Genomic DNA, 18,963 nt, shown 5'->3' on the forward strand with positions numbered 1-18,963 from the left:
TGACAGTGGGAGCCACCACAAGCTGGAGAGGGCAAGAAAGGATTCTTCCCTAGAGCTTCAGAGGGATCACAGTCCTGCTAACACCCTGGTTTCAGACTTCTGGTCTCCAGAACTGTGGGAGAATAAATGTCCCTTTAGGCTCCCCAGTTTGTGGCAACTCGTTAGGGCAGCCCGAGGAGACTAACACAACAACAAAGTGCTAACATAAAGCTGTGTGCCCAGTGGCCCTTTGATTGAAGGTATGGGGAGAACCAGAGGCAGATTTCCTACAAGGCTAACAAAGCTAAGGCTTCAGGGAACGTCACTTGCATTGATCTCTTTGAAGGTCCTGGCAGTGTGATCACATCATCATCATTTTTTTTTAAAGATTTTATTTATTTATTTGACAGAGAGATTGAGATCACAAATAGGCAGAGAGGCAGGCAGAGAGGCAGGCAGAGAGAGAGGGGGAAGCAGGCTCCTTGCTGAACAGGGAGCCCGATGCGGGGCTCAGTCCCAGGACCCTGAGATCATGACCTGAGCCGAAGGCAGAGGCTTAACCCACTGAGCCACTCAGGCGCCCCATATTTTTCTAAATTAAATAACACTAATAAGTTTGAGTGACTGGACATAGTTAAATACCAGCTATCTTGTTAGCAACTAAGACTGTTGTTCCCTTCCACTCAAGCACTCTTCCCCACCCATCTGGAGGTCTCAAAATGCCTGTGAGTGTTTTTAGATTCAAATAAGATGGGGTTTAGTTGGGGAGCTTACTTTGTGTTTAGAGGAATTTAGTGTATGTGGTCCACAGGGATTCTTGGTTTGGTTTAGTGATTGCTAGAGGTCCCAGTGCTGGACTGGCTCCCAAGGCCCTCCTACAGCCCCGTGCAGGGAAGGGTGAGTCAGAGGTTGTATAGTGAAATGTGTTTATCCTATAGCACTGACACCACAGGGATGTGGCTGATGATGGAGACACAGTAAAGAAAATGAAGCCAGAAGCTTAGTCTGAGCAAAATCTCCCAGTTATCAGAGGTTCGTAATTGGAAGTGGTGGATTCAGTTCTCACCAATGACTGATCAAAACAGAAATGATCTCCTGTCAGGATATATATTCAGTTTTTCAGCATATATACTTACAAACGCAACATATTTTTTTCTTTCTTAGGGGGAATTGTCTAGGACAGACAATATTACAATAGCTGAGATGGTAGAGTATAAGCGTATAGTGGTCCTACAGAGCCTAAGTATTATTTGTAACAGTTCATATAAGAAACTTCATAGTGTTCCTGAATTTGACAAAAATCCTAAAAATTTACATGACATTGTCAACAAGTTGTGAACCTGAAAGAAACATTTAAAAATTGTCATTTTAAAGACACATTTAAAGAAACATTTAAAAATTTTAATTTTAATTTTATTTTTATTTTAATAACTACTCTAAAGGAATGATTTCATTATCCCCTAATTCTATGAAACATTGTATTAATAAGACCCTTGTTATGAGACGCGGCGATCAAAGCAGATGCAGCCAAAAGATGTAGAAAAAAAGTAATATAGAAGTGATTCAGACCATTAATTAATAAAAATATTGTGTTGTTTAATCTGGATTTCATGATGGCTGTGGTATTTCTTGCTTTTAAAATGTGTAATTTGTTGTGATTCTTTTTCTCATTCTAAATAAATATTCACTTTTGTTAACTAAATTTTGTATTTGTCGTTTTGTGTTCTTTTTCTTAAAGAGGGCCTACCAAATTGTATAAGCATGAGGTCACTCAGAGCCTGCATCTGCCCTGGGAGGGCAAAGGAGTACTGTGTCAGTCAGGGCAATTACTTCAAGTCAATACCTGGAAGTTCCAGACCATCTTCTCCACACGAAAGCTCTCACTGGTCATTATTTTCAGTCGACCATCTGCCCTGCTGTGGAGTCACCATCCTTCCTCCCCATCTCCCTTCCTTCTCAGTGAGTGGAAGTCGCTTCCCTTTGACTTGTTTTGCCAATTAACTGATTCAAACTTCAACCTGTATCGGGTTCAAGCCTAACTTTTATATCCAAGAATCCCATGGGAGAATTTTCTTATTAGAAAAACCATGTTTCTTTCATCTGCACCCTTTGAAACACAGAGAATGAGCAGTCTTTGAGGTAGAGTTGAAGTAGGTACCCAGCTGTTCACTCCACAGTTATCCTCCTGTTTCCATGCCGTGGACTTGACATTCCTGGTTGCCCATCCAAGGTTTATATTTTCCAGTATCCCATTTCCCAATGTTAGGGTTTCATTCTCACTTCCCCTGCTCTAGGCTGGACTTACTCTCTGAACTCTAGGTACTTACATCCAACTGCCTATTTAAAATCTCCTTTGGAGTACCTGGGTGTCTTAGTTGGTTAAGTGTCCCACTCTTGATCTCAGCTCAGGTCATGATCTTAGGGTCATTGGATCGAGCTCTAGGTTGGGCTCCATGCTCAGTAGGGAGTCTGCTTGATATTTTCTCTCTCCTGCCCCCTCTGCCCCTCTCCACAGCTCTCTCTCTCTCTCTAAAACAAATAAATAAATCTTTAAAATACATAAATACATAAAATCTCCCTTTGGCTGAGATATGCATCCTAATTGAGTTATACCCAATGGAAAGAAAATGAAAATGTGTTTCATTTCTAGACCCTGCCCATGTGAGCCCTCTTCCCCCTGTACACAAAAACTATTTGTGCTCCTCCATGTTTATTTCCCTTTCTGCACTGGAAATGACCTCCAGGGTGACCTTGACATCCACCTGTCACGAGCGGCATCAGTCTGGGTCCTTGAACAACTCTGTGGAGGTGGGCTGTTCTGGCAACCTGCTCTTCTGCCCAGTGTTATTACGTGATCAAGAAATCATCTGTTAGTGTGTCAAGCCACAGAAATTTGAGGCTTTACTTCTTAGAACATCTAGAATTACCCTAACATAATGGTTTTCTATTTGGTGCCACCCAATTCCTAGATAAGGCTCTTCCCTTCTCAAACACCATCTCCATAAGTAGACAAAGGTTCATAGAATATTTATTCTCTCTGGATAGAGTAAACCAGAAAGGAATCAATTAATTAGTTAATTATTTATATATATATTTAATATTATTATTATTCATTTTGTATAATAATAATTATCATACTATATAAAAATTTAAACTAATGAGTATTTACTCTGTACCAGGCTCTACTCTAAGTCTTTTACATGCACCATGTCATTGACTCCTCTGGTGGTTCCATTATAGTCTGCATTTTCCAGATGAAGAAATTGAGGCCTGGAGAAATTAAATCAGCATCCTGACCAGAGTCAGAATGTAAAGCCAGGGGCAAACCCTCACACAATGCAGTACTGAGCCCCGTATACAAAGCTCAGGTCACATGTATCAGTATCACATTTGATACTTAGACCTGTACTTAGACTGCATGGTGACAAGCTCCTGTCCTGTCTCCTGGATTCAGATCTATACTCTAATGTGGCTTCTTGGCCATGGTGGGCTCCTCGGCCACAAGAATCACGCATGGCCCAGAGATTGCCATGGAGCCTTGGTCTCTCACATTATTTTGTTCACTTGAAACCCAGGGCCCAGGGAACTTGACTCACTACCTCAGCAAGGAGAAGGAATGAGCTCATGTCATTAAGGTCTGGGGAGCTCCTTGGAATGTGGTTAGATAAATAGCTTTGTTAGTTATGCCACTTACTCAGCCCCTCAGTCTCCTCATTCCACCACACTGCATGAATAGGCTACAGTCTCCCTCTGCTCATCGCTCCCACAGGCAGGCTGCCCATTTTAGCTTGGGCTGTGCTTCTGGAACATCAGCAGAGGGGCTGAGCGGCTGGAGGACGGAGCTGGGAACAGGATGTAACAGAGGCACGGATTTAACAAAGATGAGTTCCACTTGTTGAGCATGTTAGTAGGGTTCAGCAGGGCAGGCTGAACTCATTTCTTGCTGTTGAGAAGCTTAAGGGATGCGTATTCCCTGCACTAGACCGCTCAGGGCAGGGCTTTCAGGGAGTAAAAGAAAGTGGTTTCTTCATGTTCTGTATTTCAAAGGGACCCATTTACTAGGCCATAGAGAAAGGCTTAAAAATATCTATATTAAAATTCACTTGCTCTTAAAGCTTTTTTCTTCCTCCCCTTTCTCTGTTGAATGATGTTAAGGCCCCACAGACACTTACCTCACCAGGCGCCAATGGTTCCCACATCCAAGGCCAATGGCCAACTCTGCCTCCTCCCACCCCATTGACCAGCTGCATTCCATTCACTCTCTCCTCCTGGAATCACTTCCTTCATGTCACGATTCTGCTCTTTCTCCTCTTTTCTCAATGACCACTTTGTCTCCTTTCCCTGGATTCTTCTCACATTCACGACCTCTAAATATTAGAGGGCTCCAAGGATTGAGGCCAACCCGTATTTTCTTTTCAGCCTAGAATCCCGCCCTGGGTGATCTCATACAGTACAACGGCTTTAAATGTCATATGTCATCTCTATACCAATGATTCGCATACTTACAGCTCCATTTTGGACTTACTCTCTAACTCCACATTCTTATATCCAGTCACATAATTAATATCTTCTTGGTTGACGTATGCATCTCAAACCTGCCCAAAACTGAGCTCCGATCCCCAGATCCCCATCTCTAAACTGCTCCACCCACTGTCTTCCTTGTCTCAACATTACGCAAGTTGTCCAGGTCTCAGACCTTGGAAGTATTTTGACAGTCTCTCTCTACACTCTATATCCAAATCCCACTGGCTCTATCCTGAAAATATCTTCAGAATGCCATAATTTCTCCCCAACTCTGCAATTAGTTCCTAGGTCTGAGTCCGTCTCACCTAGATTATTCCATTAGCCTCCTGGCTTGTCTCATCCTTCACACTGATCCCCAATAGTCTGTTCCCATCAGAGCGGCCAGAGGGATTCTTTGAAAATCTAAATTAGATCATGTCATTCTTCTGCTAGAAATCCTCCAAAGCCTTCTCAAATCATGCAGAATAAAACCCAAATTTGTGATTTAAGCTTACGATTTGTCCTGCCACTATCTCCCTGACCTCATCTCCCTCTCATTCTTTTCCTCTTGCTACAGTGGCCTCCTTAATAATCCTTAAACATGCCCAGCATGTTCTTGCCTCAGGGCCCTTGACTTATTATTTCCTCTGCCTCAAATGATCTTTCACCAGATGTCCACAGTGCTTACTCCTTCTCTTTATTCTGGCCCTTGCTAGAAAATCATCTTTTAAGAGAAGACTTCCTTGGTAACCATATCCAATAAAGCATTCTTTCCATCGGTCTATCAATCTCTGTGCTCTTATTCTGCTTTATTTTTCCTTAGTGTTTTATAATAACCTGATATGTTAAGTACTTGTCACTTGTTTATTATTTCTTTGCTTTAAATAGAAAATATAACTTCATTTAAAAGGGAGCCTTTTCTGATTTCCATACCACTGTACCTACATAGGAGTCATGATAACTACATGTTGAATCAATAAATGAATTTCTTCTGATTAGGAGAAGTTAAAATGTGTGTGTGAATGGGGTGTGTGTGTATGTGTATGTGTGTGTGTGTGTGTGTGTGTGTGTGTATTGTCAACTAAGTCATCAAAGGCTGTGTGCATGGAAGTTTACATTTTATTCCCTTCTCAGAAAGTCAGTGTCTTTTTACTATACTCTTCCTGCCATCATGGCCCTAAGAAAAGGAGCAGAATAAATGTATTTCTGGAAAGAGAATATATGATGTAGGCAAGGCTATTGTGGCACAGAAAAAGGAAAGAAAAGCCCGTGCCTCTTGGTCCAAAACGATTGTGGGGAAAAAAGATGTAAAGAAAAGTTCAAACACCAACATGCCAGGCCTACCACCGCCATCCCCCTCCTACCTCAGCAGAAATCACAGAAATTCTGAGCACAGGACATTTTCCCTCATTTTTATTAGATATTCTGAGAGAAGACCATTTCATAGAGCCATCCCCTTGTTCTCTATACCATCTATGAATCAATAAAATTGCTGCTATGGCCTGATTAGGAGGAGGGCAAGTTGAAATTAGTGCTCTAGAACCAGGTCCTTTACTCTGCTTAGTTTCCTATGCCTTCAAAAATATCTACAAGTTCCAGGTGGCTCTATGGAGAGACACAGAAGGCAAGTGATGGTGCTTCTTGCCTGTGAGATTGTTGTTGAAGTGACTCTGTTGCCACAACCTGCTGAGGAGGCTACCCAGTCTAAATATCGAGTGAAAATTATTTTCAGATGTCAGAGTCAAATAGGATGAGCAAAAGTTGAGCTGGGATGGGGTCACCTGAGAAGGCCACCAGGTCGTTGGTGAACCAAGAAGGAACAGATCATAAATCAACCAGTTGCAAATTTCAGTAGGAAATGCAAGTGGGGCAAACAGTGACCAGTAGAACAATGAAGTTATCACAACAGAGTCCAACTATGACCCACATGCTAATCCATAATCCTTTCTCCTCCTGGTACAAGGATAAGGTGAACTCACACATCCATTTACTCAGAGGTGATATTTGAGACATTTAACAATAATATGACCCAGGTAGTGACACTGTTCATAAGATAAGTTGATTACTTTTCCCCTTCTCTGAAGTCACATGGATATTTTCCTATACTGGTTTGGTAAAATATAAACTTTAAAGTTATTCCTTTCATCCAGGTACATTTCATCAGTATTCTTGGAATTGACTTTTGTGTATGGTGTGAGGTAGGGATCCAATTTAACATTACCCCCATTATTGACTCATAAAACTTCCGAAAGTTCTTAGGTTTTTCACCATGCAAAGGGTAATGTTTCTTGAAATAAAATAGGTCAGTGGGATGTTAGTTGCAATTTGTATAAATGGATTATTTGTAACTCAGGTGTTTGTCACCTGGATGCTTAAGCCTTGTATTGTCCATTAATGCTCCATGCTTTAACCTTTTAATCTCCAGGATCTAGTTTTAATAGGTTGACACACTAGGTCAAATACACTAGATGATAATGCAATACCAGGGCATGTCATTTGTCCAAATTCCTCGATGGAACTAAAATCAAAAATAACTCTGCCACAGTATATGACACATATTACTCTCCACATTACTTTGATAGAAGGCAAGCCCAAGGCAGAAAAGCTATGTATCAGCAAGAGCGAAAATTAAATCTCTAAAAGCCTGACACTCTTAGGAATTTCTTTAAACCGAGGCCATAGATTTTGTGACTAAACAATAAGCATTTATTCAGCATCTATGAAATGAATTTTAAGTTTACGAAGATTTTAAAAAATGGCAAAATCCTTAGTTCTCTGCAATAGGCAAACCAGAAATTCACTTAATTTGTTAGTCATAGTTTTGGCCTATAAACTCAAATACTTATTAACGCTGTAAATATGCCTTTTTACTGGCTGTCTGACAGCTCCCATGCTTTCTGTGCTGTCTTCTTAAACATTTATGAGTGTTCATGAATATGCAAATATACAATCTAATGTCTGCAAATGGTTGCAAGTACAAATGCTATGTTAATATTTCATACAGTGATGGGAGCAAATCAACAATCATAAATTTTGAACAAATATGTTGCCTCATTAATAACTAATGAAGCAGTGCATAATGCTGAGGATTTGGCATTTCATACTAGAAGTAGTGTTTAAATAGAGCCTATCAGGCAAGGTCCCTGCTTCCAAAATTTTCACTAAGATCTGATCCTTCTACGGTGGTTTCTGTTTGGAGATGGGGGAGGTATTTGAGGAGAGGGCTTCATAATACTTGTTTTAAAAACTGAAATAGCTTTACATGGTAGGAATAAAAATAATTCTGATGGCCAATGAATTGTCTGAAAAGAGGACCTTCCTTCGTGCATAGGAAGCGTGTTTGATTTGATGTTTCCACTTTCCTGAGAGCTGAAGATATGTAACAGCAGCCAAAGAGAGCTAAATACTCAAAAGAAACATAGAAATGAAGGCATCCAAGGAATTTGATGGGTTAACTCTTGAGCTACTCAAGGGCCTGAAAGAAATGAAGGGCTTTGACTTTAGTTACAGGGCCTCTTCCAGTGTCCATGGCTTTTGGTTCATGACCTCAATCCTTCCAAACTTCTCCACGCTGCCCTCTCTCTGCGAGCATCAATTCTTAAGGAATCCCGTGTCCCACTGAATCAAATACCAAAGTGCAAACCTGCAATCACTGTAAGTCTGAGAGATGATGCCACAACCTTAGAATAGAGTAAAATATCAACGACACATTCAAAGGTCACTTTATATTTCTGGGTGTCAACATATTCACTTACCAACTGGATCAAGATCCTTTCTATCTCCCCACGTTTGAAAAGCCCCTGTGGGCTCTTTCCTGAATGAGACACAAGATGTTTCAGAATTGCTCAGCTTCTCTGAATTAGCATAAAGAGCACCGTGACAGTTTTATGGGCCTATAGGAGCAGGGTGTGTAGTGGATTGGATAAACGAGGACTGGCGGCATGGACTATCCTGGAAGATTCTCTTCAAAAATAAATTCTTGATGTCAGCCTAATTATCATTTGTGTTCTCTTCATGGAAATCATCACAAGACTTTTAGTAGCACTAGTACTTTACCATTTCTTGAGTGCTTTTTTATATATTATTTTATTCCATCTTCACAAGTTGCTCCATAAATAGGTATAATTATCCACATTTTACAGATGAAAAACTCCATCTGAGAGAAGTTAAGTCATTTGCTAAAAGAAAAGAAAAAAAAAATCTGGTTATCTGAATGTGTGAAAGTTGGGTTTTATTATTATATACAGCTTTATAAAATAGTCTCTTAAAAATATTCTTAACTTTTAAAAATGGGCTCCTTTGCCATTTATGTACCTGCACTGATTTACTTGCATTTCTTTTATTCAGATTCCATTTTCAGTTAGCCGAATTCTCTTCCTTGCTCAAGTCCCTATCCAGGTAGAAAATAACGTATTTATGGGTTGGCAGTAATTTTTTTTAGTTTTACATTTTATGCTCAGTGGTAGTAATCTATAAAATACCCCTTTGTAAGGATCTCCGTGATGATAGAACACTTATGCGTTTTGGCTATGGTGGTGATTATAGGAGTCTACACATGTGATAGAAGACATGGAAGGAAACACACACACACACACACACACACACATTAGTGCATGGAAGACCAGGGATATCCAAATAAAACTGGTGGATTGTATCAATGCCTATTTCCTGGTTGTGGTATTCTATTACCGTTATGCAAGGTGTTACCATTGAGGGAAACTGAGTAAAAGGTACATGGGATCTCGCTGTATTGTTTCTTACAACTGTATGTTAATCTATAGTCATTTCGAAATTAAACAACAATTTACGAAAGCTCAATTAAAATGCAATTAAAAACAAACTGAGGAAACAACCTGAGGGTTGCAGTGGGGAGGGGGATAGGGAGAGGGGGGTGGGGTTATGGACATTGGGGAGGGTATGTGCTATGGTGAGTGCTGTGAAGTGTGTAAACCTGGCGATTCACAGACCTGTGACCCTGGGGCTAATAATACATTATATGTTAATAAAAAAACAACAAAATTTTAAAAAATAAAACACAATTAAACTATTTTTTTTAAAAAACCCTTCCTGGTTAGATGACACTGAATTGTTCAAACAATTCTTTTAGACACTTTGGACCCAGAAGAACATAAAGACTACTTCAATATTATTTATGCTCTATCTCTGAACTATGGCACCCATGGAGTGTGGCTGGGTGTGGTGGAGAGGGTGTTGGGGGTAGGAACCTGGACACTAGCTGAATCCTTCTGTTCTCTAGCAATGTGATTTTGAGCAAGTCACTTCCTGCTTTGAGCCTGTTTTCTCATTTATAAAATTCTATGAGACTAGCAGAGAGCTAGCTCTAAGTCCACAGGACGGCACCTCCTTGCCCTCTCCACCAGCCTTCCAATGTTACCTCACTCATCATGTCCACGGTAGATCTGTCTTTTACCTTCCTTCAAAAACATTTTTGATTTACTCTTTTCAAGGAAAAATTTTGTATTATGGAAAAAATGAAGCATATGCAAGAAAGAATATTTTAATGATTCCTCAACAATTATCGACTCAGGACCAATCTGGTTTTCTCTATACCTCCACCTGTTTCTTTTTCTAGCACCATATCCCACCCCTCCCCCAAATCCTAGTCACTTTGAAGCAAATCTCCAACATCATAGCATTTCATCTGTAAATATTTTAGAACGTGTTTCTGAAAGAAACAAGCATAAACACTTCATCACAACACTATTACCATATCGAAAACATTAATAATTCCTTAATATCATCAAATATTCAGTGTTCAAATTTCCCTGATGTCTCATGATTTTTTAAAATAGATTGTTCAAATAATTTTTTTTTCCCCTGCTAACCCAGCCATGGCTTAGACTCTCTGAACCCAGCACTCCAAACCAGACTCACTCCACGGGTCAAAGTTGCCATGTGGGGAAACTGAAACAAATTTGCTTTCTCTGGATTAGAGTTCTGGTAAATCCATTTAAACCAATGGTTTCTAACTGATCTTTAAGTCACCACTGAGTATCTGATAAAAAGCTAAGCTTAAGTGGAGCACCTGGGTGGCTCAGGTCATGATCCCAGGGTCCTGCGATGGAGTCTGAAGAGTGCAGAGGCAGCCTTCTTTTCCCCACTGCTCCTGTTGTCTGTCGCTTGCTTTCTATCTCAAATAAATAAATAAAATCTTTTTTTTTTAAAAAGCTAAGTGTTTTTTTCTCCTTTAATTAATCTTTAATTTTTTCAAAAACTATTAAAATTTCATAAAAATATAAAATGTATATTTTATATGATTCTGCACATTTTATTTAAAATATATTTTGAAAATAACAGTCATATTTGAAATTTCAGCTTCTACACAAGTGGCTAAGATGAGGGTAGCTGCCGTCCGGCTGACCTGGGCTTAAATCAAAGCATCGTTACTTAGCAGCTACATGGCTTAAAACATGTCTTCACCCCCTTTAGCTTCAGACACTTCATCTATTATATGGAGATGAAAGAATACGTATCTCAAAGGACTGTGTGAAGATGAAATGAACTAATTTAAGTAATTGATAATAATTATAAGCAATTAATAATAATGAAAAATAATTGGCCTAATAACCAACAAGGAGTTAGTATGTATAAATTATATTTACTATTTTATTAACTCTGTTACTTTAGAATGTTGCCATAACATCATTTTTGGAATCCAGAGTGCTGGGAATCTCCACTTGTCTGAAGGTCTGACTTCTGGAAACCTCAATCATTCTGAACACAGCTATTGTCTTGAAAATTATGAGAGGGGCATAAAGAAGCTGACTTGCAGGGAAAACAAGTTTTCCAAGATTAAAAATGGAGCTCCCCTTACCTTGAGAACTCTGACAGCTGATCAGAGAGAAGCCACAGGAGCTTTAGGGAAAAAATGGCGTCTCAGGGCCATTCAGAGTGGGGACAAATGGGGTTCCCACCTCTTCTGAGGGTATCTCCATGTTACAGGAGAACAAAGAAATGATGCTCCAAGGATAACCCAAGAAGATATTAAAAACATATTCAAAAACACTGGAAAAGAAGTGACTTGTCTATTACTCTTAGAGCTAGAGAGTAAGCTGTAAGGTAGTTCTTCACTTAGGATAAACACACACACAAAGTGAAGCAACACTTCTCATAAGATAAATCTGTCTCAGAGAGCTTCAAAAACCTTTCTGCTTTCCTCCCCTGCCTGCACCCCCCGCCACCCCCTGCACTTTCTGACACTTTGCCAGCGGCAGGATCCACACTACACAGAACTGGGTGCTTTCGCGGGCTCTGCAAAGGTAAGGTTTTGGCCCACGTTCTGAGTTTCTTTATGTCCTATTAAGAGTACTGTCCTCTTTAAATGTGGCCACTCAGCATCTTCTGTGGTTTTCCACTTCCAAAATTCTCCAGGGTAGAATTGAATGGAGTCATGCGTGGCCCACTGGCAGAGCAAAGTTATGAAAGAAAGAAAACAACATTGAGCCAGGAGAGGGCAGGAAACCTTTCCAGCGCCAAGAACATGGCTTAGTCACATAAGTCCACAAACTGAGTCTGGGCAAAGGGGTCTCACTACGCCTGAGTGGAGTGGAACAGAGAAGAGATGGAGTTTGGTGGACTTAAGACCAAACCCCCCTCTTGGACCTGAAATTGCCCAGGAATCTTGAAAACAGATTGTGTTTGGAAAGCAGGGTGTCTAAGCCAAGAGCTGCCTGAACCAGCCCAGGCCAGGGAGCCAGCCCATCTGTACAGCAATTTTTTCCTCCCTTCAGATGATGTTGTTTGGGACTCTGGACTGACATAAGGCCTGGTGGGTGGCAATGAGAGACGGAGGATGGGGGAGCTTTGAGATTTTTTTCACATCAGAGTGAGAAAGAACAAACTGTGGCCACCAAAGGTGGTGAGTGAATAGAGGACAGTCACATTTCCAGAAGGCGCAGACTGGCCATTTCCCTGGATGTCGGAAACGGGGTGGGGGAGTATGTTCAGAAGCACCGGGGACCCTTATGAAACCACAGGGCTGAGTACCACTGGTGAAGACCTTTTTCATATCTGCCCTTCAACAGGATGAATCCTTATTTTGAAATTGTAGACCCCTGACCCCTCCTCCCCTACTTTTCCCCCAAAGTTTTCCCAGCCTTACTGATTATGCCTAAAGCTTAAACTGCCAGAGAAGAAAAAATAAGAGTAGGAAACAATCACCAAAAAGAGCATCTCCTTTCTCTTTGATTCTTCCTTCTGTTTCAAACCTCTTCACTTCCACAATGGGTCTCCAATTAATCCACTCTCAATTATCCTCCAAATTGCTCAAATCTTCCCTTAACTGTGGAGGATCAACTTGTTCCTGCCCTGGAAAACTGAGAACTTTTTTTTTTTTTTTTTTTTTTTTTTTACGGCTAGACTAAACCTGTGTATATTTTACAAAAGGTATTTTTTTCCTTCATAAACTAAATAAAATAAACTGAACAACCGTGGTACAAAATAGTTAGAATAGAAAGTCTGAAAATTATCCTTAAGTTAGGAGCCAGGCAGCAGATAAGGAGGAATTTCCTAAGGGAAAATTATGCGGAGGGCATACATGGTTGTTTTATAAACCAGATGGTGCCTTTTGGGGCCAAGAAGGCCCAATTTTCTCTGTGGTAGCTGAGCTTACTATGAAGTATATTAGTGACCTAAAAAAAAAAAAAAAAAAGAAAAAAAAAGAAGGAAAGAAAGAAAAAAAAAAAAGAAGAAAATGTGGATGCAGCTTTCAGGATGCTTAACTAAAAAAGAAAGAATCCAGAACAACATGTGAAGAGTCATCTGTCTGCCTAACATGCCTTGATGTCCCTCTTCCTTCCAGCCGGGAACATCCTCCTCCCCTCACTTTTTCCTGCTGCTTCTCCCACTGATCATCCCATGCGGGATGACAAAGCCTTTTCCAAATGTGGAATCTGACTGACCAGGGTTGGAGAACGGGCTCTTATGCTGACAAGGCTTTTCCGTGGCTCGAGTTATTTAAACTCCCTGCGCCTGTTGCCTTGTTTGTAAAATGAGATTTAAAAGGACCACCTGAATGGGTGATTACAATTTTTAAATTGGAACATAGGAAGTGATTGACTAATGGTAACTATTATTATTTATAGCAATGATCACATTCAGACAGATAATTTAGCACAACTCGGGGGTGATGTTCAAAATATTTAATATAAGTCGGGGCATGGGCCCTATCCCATCAGCACAAAGAGTCGCCCCAGTCCCTGAGCAGAGGTCCCTGGTGTGCCCAGCCTTAGCCCCCTGGCTGCTAGATTGTGGTACCAGGGGTTGGGGTCCTTAGGGAAAATGTGGAGGGGTCTGAGTAGCAAGTGGAGATCTCAGTTGAGTTTTTAAATCACATAACAAGAAGTGCTGGAATGTTTTTATTGCAAGGACCCTTGTAGCAGTGAAAATAGATAAAATATTAATCCTCCATAACATGCCCTGTACTACTCCTTTTTATGTTATCTGCACATGATTTATATTCTCAAAGAGATTACAAGCTAATAATTGAATATGAAATTAATCTTGTGCTTCTCACTCTCCAAACGATAGAACCAACTATCAGAGGTGTTCAGGAAACATTTACCAATTGATTGTTAAATAGAAGACATTATTATATATTATTTCTATGATCCACTCATATTTTGACTATTTTTTAAAAGGGATTTATGGTGGTTTAATGCACAGAACAATGGATGACTTGTGATCACATTAGGTCAAGGGTAACAGCACAAGGTCCCAGTATTAAGATGTGGTGCACCAAGCCGTGGTCGGTCTACAACAGAGCCCAGAGCTTTGTGAAAACCAAAGCAAAAAGAGAAGCTAATTTGGAGCACAGATTCAATTATTTAATAAAAGGAAGCACTCAAGTGCGCAAATATTTCCCTCTAAGAGGAAATTGTTGTCCTGGTAATTGTGTGTGCCTTGTCTTTGAAAGCTGGCCTTCCTCTCCCTTTCCATTTTTGCTTCTGAGCTCCCCACCCTCATCATCCAAGCACTCTATATCCCAGCTGCTCCAGAGGTCTAGATTGTGGTCTTACCACTCCATGGCCTTCCACCCTTTGGAGTCTTTGCAGAGCTGGTCCCTCTGCCTGGAATTCTCATTCCTCATTTTCTTCCCTCCATCATACAGCTCAAATTCACCCCCTTTTTGACACTTGTCTCCACTTCTCATCACATCCACAAACTAGACCACCTATACCCATTATACTCATTGTAGGTCAGCAGTCAATTTAGGAAATGTATTCCTTCTGCTTTCTACCCCCAACTTCAAACCTTTGTGTCTCTATCTGGTTTCAGTTTCAGTGCCCGGTATCTGAATTCTTTTTCCTCTTTTAGATGGAAATTCATATAAAGAATCATGCTGGCTTTTGGTGTTGCTTCTCTCCAAGGAGAAGGTAGCCTCTTGGATTATTCCTCTTTGTAACACATACTGCTTCTCCAAGAGGGCATCAGCTTACCCGTAGGTGAATCAGAAAAAGTCGCCCACCTGTACCCCTGGGGCTAATAATACATTATATGTTAATTTTAAAAAATTAAAAAAAAGAAAGAGAGAGAAAGAAAAAGTCACCTAGAGGGAATAACCAACTTAGAGACCTTAGGGTTGCATGGTTCCATGTCTTCCTTCCTTTCAGGCAGATAGCATTCCCTGCCTCAGCACATGGCTAAAGGAGTGTAGTGAAGCTGTAGTGAAGCTTTGTGTGCTGCCAAAACTTCACATCCATGGATAAAGCTCCAAGTTCCAGATTCCTGGGGCAACTGTTCAGTCTAGGCTCATAATCGGAAGTGATATATACAAAGCCATCCTAGTTCCTCTAAGAGAAATCTCTCATTCCTTTGAGCTTAGATAACATTCTATTAGACATGCAACTCCATAATATGAATCTTCACTTACGTGTCTAACTTCTAGGGTAATGAGACCTGAGTCATCTGTATATTTCTAGAGCCTTTCATTTACCTACTACTGCTCTGAAAATTTCTTTTAGATGAATCAGTGAATGAATACACAGCAGAAAGTTTTCCTGGATGTCCATCATTTTCTTGATGAGCTCCATTTCACTGACAACAGTCAACAGAACTCCAGTTATGGTTAAAGTGTTTCTGTTCACCAAGCAAACGTTAGATTCGGAGGCTCTGAACAGACTTTTTTGGGGGAGGTAGAAGCTGGGGTCAAGTCTAGATAGGCTATCAGCTGATTGTTGGGTCAAATACTGTTGAAAGGGAGAGAATATCTCTTTACTAACAAGTTAATTAGAAATTAATCCTTGTGCAAGGTTAGGATATATGTCTTAGGGAAGGATTTTAAAAACTCCAGGTTAACTTTTCTTCTTCTTCCTGTGACTTATGTCATGTCTCCAATGCTCTCCAAAATGGCAGGTCTATAAGGCCAGAGAAGCTGCTCACATAGGGCCAAAGTTTGAACAGAAGTGATGCCCAACTCTGCAGATACTGTGTGCCCTAGGAGCTAGATAAATGTCCATTCCCTTGTATTTCTGAATATGTATATGTTAAAAAGTATTGCTTCCTTTGAGAGGAAGTACTCTTGATAATTTTTCTAGGCTTTATCAACCAAAGGAAAAGGGAAAGTCAGTCTTGCAGGTTGCCTAGATGAGGTCCATTTCAATTTATTATCTGTCTAAAAGCTTCTTCCAGAAGGTAGCCAGACTTGAGTGTTTTGAACCACAGAGGCCATTACATGATCAGAGAGCTCTTCTCTCTGGTTTGATCTACCAGTTTCTCCATCTCAGTTTTTTATAACAGTTAGACTAAGAGAAGTTCATATTTAGTGGAAAATTATCATTTGTAATCTTTACTTCTTCGTTCTTGGGAATAGTAAAAGGATAAGAGATAATAATTAAATAAGAATAACCAGTAACCTTTATAGAAAAATTGTCATTTGAAGTGAAAGTAAAGTTGGTCCTAAACATTTCTCAATGACCAAAATGGTGTCTGGCACATAGCATGAAATACATATGTGAAAGAATAAACCGGAGGGGCTACAACTGAACAGTATTGAACTGTGATTATCAATAATGGGACCCAATCACTAGCTTTAAAAAAGTAGCCTATAAAAATTAAATTTTTCCTTTTAGGTCTAATGATGAATACATACCAGTAAATCCCTGCCTCACATTTCTGAGCCTTGTGATTCTGGGTATAAGAGATTCCCATTCCCAGTAGCCTTCTGATGAATTATCAGGCTTTTTCCTGGTAGAATTATACAAAAGGAGAAATCACAATAATGATAATGAAGTCTACACTTGAGTTCTGATTGTGCACTTGTCCCTGTATCACCCTGAAATACAGGTTTGAGTACCCACTTTTTTCTGATTATTTAATTAAAAATTTTTTTTTAAATAAACATATAATGTATTTTAAGCCCCAGGGGGAGTACCCACTTTTTAATGTGAGGCTAATTCAGAGTTAGGGGCTACGTCCTAATTTTAATCTCTATATATCTGGAACACAAAAACTGTGCTCTTTCCTCTGTATTCGTACCAACCAGACAAATGCTTCCTTTGAATGAGTCAAATTAAGGACGAAAGTCATCAACTTAGAGTTTGCAATCCAGGTGTCTTAGATACTTTCTTACTGATGTTAACTAAAATCACTGTCATCCGCCCACCCTTACATCTACTAAAGGTACACTGTCCAGTCATCAAACAACAAAAAGACCTCAATCATCACAACAAAATGTCCCTGACCCCTTAAAATGCTACCTGAGAGGAAATTAGTCTCTTAAAACACAGATCTCTTATGAACAAATAGTGTTAGAGCTCATAAGGAAGGTGATCAAATTAGAATATTTTCCTTACTTCTTTATCCTGCTTCATCCAAGAAAAAGCTTCTTTATGGAGTTTCTTCCATGGAGGCCTCAGGATTAAAACAAAATGCAATGATCTGTCTTTGAAATTTAAAATTGAATTGGTTCTATGGTAGCTGATTACCCAATATCACTCGAGCAGTACAGGTGTAGACGGTCATGACTCACCAATTTTCTCATGAAGCCAGAAGCTGATAAAGAACCTGCTGACGGTAAAGGGAATTGGCTTCTACAACTGGTGAGCATAGAATCCGATGTGGCTGGATCAGCGGGAGAGGGATTTTGATGGTATCACTCTGTAGGCCTTGAAGACAGAACTATTAACTCAGGAGGGTGTCAACGGGCAGAATTTATAGATGATATATGGTACCCAATGGATTACTCCCACTCATATGTTGCTTAATGAAGAAGTTTGGTGAAAAATTATAAGATTTAGTAAATTAGTTTTAAGCAAGAATGAGTCCAGGTTTCCTACCATGGACAACTAGATGGGTAGTGCCATTAATCCTAGATGATAGAACATTCATTAATGATGAAATGAATAAAATAAAATCAATTGAAAGCTTACTCTTTCGAACATATAAAAAGAAAATTAGGCATATGTAATAGAAACATATAATTAAGGTTTTATCTAAATCAGAAATAACTAAAATAATTGAACCATGAGCAAATGATTAATGTGAGTTTTAATGCCAGAGGTATTTCTTAAGGATAATGGAAGAAAAAAAATTCCTTATTTTTCAGCAGATGCCATGCTGAGCTATGTGCAATTTTTATCTTTTCTTGTCCAAAGCAGACCAATCAGCATGCCTCCAGCAACTGGTTAGTACTACTCCTAGGAAACCACATTTGTAACTCTTAGACGTTCCCCTAACATCACTTCAGGTTGCAATTTAAAGACAAAGCCTTTTAGAATCCCTTTATGCCCTTTGGCATTCCCTTGTTAGGTTGTTTGTTTGCTTGATAGATATTTTAGGATTTTGTGAAGGAACCTATCTATGACCTTAACCAATCAAAACCATAAGTACCACAAGTACTGGGGTTGGAAGAACCTAAGTGTTCTTTGAACTTTTGTGTGTCTAGTACTGAAGGACATTAATTTTTATAACCCTCAAAATATTTATTTTCAGTGCCACATATTTTAACATTGATCATTCCCTCTGCTTAAAGTGTTATTTGTTGGGTTTTTCCTGATGAAACTCTAAGCTTTATCAGCATCCCTGTTCTGTCTGCCATATTCCTTAGAGCGAAAAATAAGACAAGCAAATTGTGGAATTGGGACCATCTACAGCTTAACACCATTTAGAGAAATGGGAAGGATTTTCAGCAGAGTGTCAGAAAAAGTCATCAAAGAAAGAAAAAGAGAAAGAGAGAAGAAAACATAAAGATACAAGAAGTTGCCAGTTGAGGCATGCATATTGAAGAGCAGGGGGAAGAGTTATTCAAATGTTCACATATCATAATATTAAGAGGGAAAAGTATAACTTTGAAAGTTTAGTAAAAGGGAGCTTTTAAAAAGGACTGCAAACTGCTGATTAAAAAGAATCTGGAAGAAAATCTTGGGTACCAATCGTTTCTTCTAAAATAAGAGACGGAGCTTGTATATTTGTATTGCAAAAATATTTACGGTAAAAAGTGTCCCCAGGAAACTTCAGAAATTG

The sequence above is a fragment of the Lontra canadensis genome, unplaced genomic scaffold (assembly GCF_010015895.1).
Source record: "Lontra canadensis isolate GAN:19392208 unplaced genomic scaffold, GSC_riverotter_1.0 scaffold82, whole genome shotgun sequence".
NCBI lineage: Eukaryota > Metazoa > Chordata > Mammalia > Carnivora > Mustelidae > Lontra > Lontra canadensis.